Here is a 3,587-nt window from a genome sequence, read left to right as displayed (position 1 = left end):
TTCTAACAAAATCAACATACCTTACCTAACTCCCCGCTGTTGACTCACTGCCGGTAGGTGGAATCGTCGGCACAAGCACAATGGTGCTGCTCACTACCTCAGATGCACAACCAATGTTTCAACAAGGCTACCAACATTTAAAATTGCACTAATCAGCCCACAATTCCAACCGAATTCAACACCTAATTCTACAAACCTCACATCTGTAGTTGTGTAAACCTTACCTACTGTTTCATAGCCGGAACACACTGCTGTGGAGTCCCGCCGGTGATAACTTGCTACTGGAGGTTTTGGCCGAACCTTCACCGTGAGCCCCCTGCCAACACCCAATCAACACATAACCCCTACCGAAACCTAACAACCAGAACTGCAGGTCTACATCCAAAGCTGAAGATGACTTACCCAATGACTCACGGTCGGAAATCATCTGCTGGGGATGTCCGTCGATGTTGATTTGCTGCTGGAGAAGCTTGGCCGAGCTCCTCACCGTGTGTTTCTACTAGAATCAATCCCTAATCAGTCCAATCTCCTATCCTGGCCACCAATCGTAGATCCCATAGCTACCAAACCCTAATTGAAACAATCCTTACCTCCAATACCTCAATGGCAGCTTCCACCACCAGCGACGAAGCGAAATCCGACGAAATCAACTTGGCGTTAGGGCTAGGGAACGTTGTGACCACTGTTGGGAACGCACCCTCAGCTAAGATCGAGCTCAGGGTTCCGGCGATCCGACCTCAGCATCTCCGATCTTCAGCTCGGCTCCTCGTGCCCGACGGTCCTCGCACGAGGCAGCAAACTGAAGAGAGGAAAGGGTAGAGAACCGGAGTAGAGGACTGGAGGCTTCGGCGAGGCTTCGCTGAGCTCCGCGACGCCGTGAGCTCGGGTGCGAAGTGTCGTCGCGGCGCTGGGTCGGAGGAAATCGTAGAAGGGCGAACAGGAGGAGGAAACGGTGTTTTTTTTTTTTAGGGCTTGGCACTGTAGCTTCTTAATTATATAGGTAGGGTTTAATTACTCCACCTAATTAACTCCCTAATAATCCTCTCAAATGGTGATGTCCATTATCCCTTTAAACACTGTCATAAGTCCTCCAAATAAATCCAGAAAAATATATAAAAATTCCCAATAATCATTATAGATTATTTTATTTTGCCGTATCTCACAGTAGATTATGTGTAGATAATACTACTTGCAATATTGGAATTAACAAAGTTAAGAATCAATTAAAGCACCAAGTAATTACAACGCTCCCATGTTTGAAATGTATCATGGTTTTTTTTAGCCTCTTGATTATCCCATTTACAAAACCAATTTTGTTCTTCGAGCTTAGAGCTATGCGCATTGTGCAGCTCCATTGCCCATAATTATTTCCTTCAAGTAGTTTAGAGATGACAACTAGACTGGGGTGATCAGAATGATGCAAGGGTCACCTATGGTCACCATGGTATTAGTCCAACAAAATGAATCATGACTATGCTGTACTAAATCAACCTTTCAGAAACAACTCAAGAGTGAAGTGTAATGGTCAAACTATTAAGTAGGCATATGGTAAAACAAAAATCAACTCAACATGACTTCTATAAAATTTTACTACTAGATAGGAAACATGAATTACCAAAAATGAGAGAATGCATTCACATGATAAAACTAATACTAAACACATCAAAATATTACTTAATGGATAAGGCATGCATGGGTGCTTCTAGTTGATACGATATTTATTGCGCAATGAGAAACATGACAAAACTAACTAACAATCCAAAGTATGTACATTCCCCTGACTTAAATTTTTCAATGTGTCAAAGAAATCTTAACTAAAATTTGGAGGAAGTTTAAAGTGAGGAGAGTTACCGAGTGATGCGTGCCAAATGTTTGAATCATTCATGTATTGAAGACACCCCTCTATCTAATGTTCACATTCCTCCTCAACATTGAATCCATAAAAAGAAAATTAAACAAAAAAAATCAAGTAGGAGTTTAGGGTAAGGAAAAAGGGAAGAAGTGAGATCAATGAAAGCATGACCCATGTTTATTCTTGATGAAAGTTGGCTCGAAAGAGATCAAGCTCTTCCCATTTTTTTGGCTTCTGACACAGCCCATGCCAGCGGGCACGACCTGTGTTGGGCACTGTGAATCCCACTAGTACCCGCCACGGCCCGTGCCGGCTAGCACGGGTACCTGTGGTGGGCTCTGGAACCTAGGCATGGCTTGTGCTTAATGGCACGGGTGCTCATGGCGAGGAGGTCGATTCGAGCATGGGCAACTGTGGCAAGTTCTAGATTTTGTCCCTGAACTCTATTTTCGCTCTCTTCGTGCCTCATCAAGGAAAATAACAGGAGTCACTCTCAGAAATCATGCTTCTTTCCCTAAAATTAAGAGAAACAAAATGTTAAAACTACGAAGAAAATTGGGTTGTCTCATAAGAAGCGCTTGTTTACAGCCATAAGCTGAGCCCCTTATTTGGCTCATCTAAATCTTGTCCTTAGAGGAGTGAGATATTTTAGAACCCCCTTGCTAAGGGTTCTTGGTCTTGCATCTTTCTTAAACCTTGGCCGTGAAAGAGTAGGTATTTGATTGCTCCAGGTCTTAGGCCATCATTGAATATGTCCATCTTTAAATGGTTTCCATGAAATCATCCATGTGGTTGCTGTTAGGGTCGATTTCTAGCTAGAGGAAGGGGGGGGGGGAGGTGAATAGCTCGTCACACTTTATTTGTTTGCTTCGGAGTTGTTGATATGCAGCTGAAAGACTCGAAACAAGACTCACACACTAACATGAGGATTTACTAGGTATCTACCTTAAGAAGATGTGACTAATCCAAGGATCCGACCCTCACTCACTTATCCACTATGAAAACACTCCTTTATAGTAACTACCGAAGACAGAGAAGCCTTATACAAACTCTCAATACAAGAAAAAAGAAAAATAAGTTTATACAATAAAAAATCTTATAAGAATGTCAAATATGATGTCATGGCAAATTAGCATATGATGGCAAATTGGCATATATGAGCTCAACCCTAACTGTCCAAGTTGGGTGAGATTAGGCTCAAAAATGGGCAATTGCTAATGGAGATCAGTGGTCCATGTTCAAGATATATAAAAACTCGATCCCGACTATTTTCAAGTCGAAAGAGGCAAAACACCTTCAAGTAAAGTTGCAAATAAGTGCAACAATTCATATTTGAAAGATAGAACTATATGCACTCAAACCTGATGCTCAATTTTGAGGTAACTCCGCCATTATCTAAGAGATAATATTCCCATCCTTTGACTCCCAAGTATCCACGGAGTCAGGGAGAAAAGAGTAATATCGACCCCGCAGAGAGAGATAATAGCTCCATCTCGCTGTGAGAGAGAATGACCTAATCCTGCTGAGAGAATAGCTTGATCACTCAATGTTGGGAGATCGGTGGTCGGTTAGAAAGGGGGTTGGATAGTTAGGTCACCTCTAAATTGATTGCTTCTCCTACAAAGTTAGTGCGCAAGCAGAAATACAACTAACTAATGAAAATAATAAAGAAAGAATACCAAATCGCTAACAAACTTGATGTAACGTGATTCGGAGATTGCTTGCTCCTACTCCA

The sequence above is a fragment of the Zingiber officinale genome, chromosome 3B, assembly GCF_018446385.1.
Source record: "Zingiber officinale cultivar Zhangliang chromosome 3B, Zo_v1.1, whole genome shotgun sequence".
NCBI lineage: Eukaryota > Viridiplantae > Streptophyta > Magnoliopsida > Zingiberales > Zingiberaceae > Zingiber > Zingiber officinale.
Note: the sequence above shows the minus strand (reverse complement) of the source record.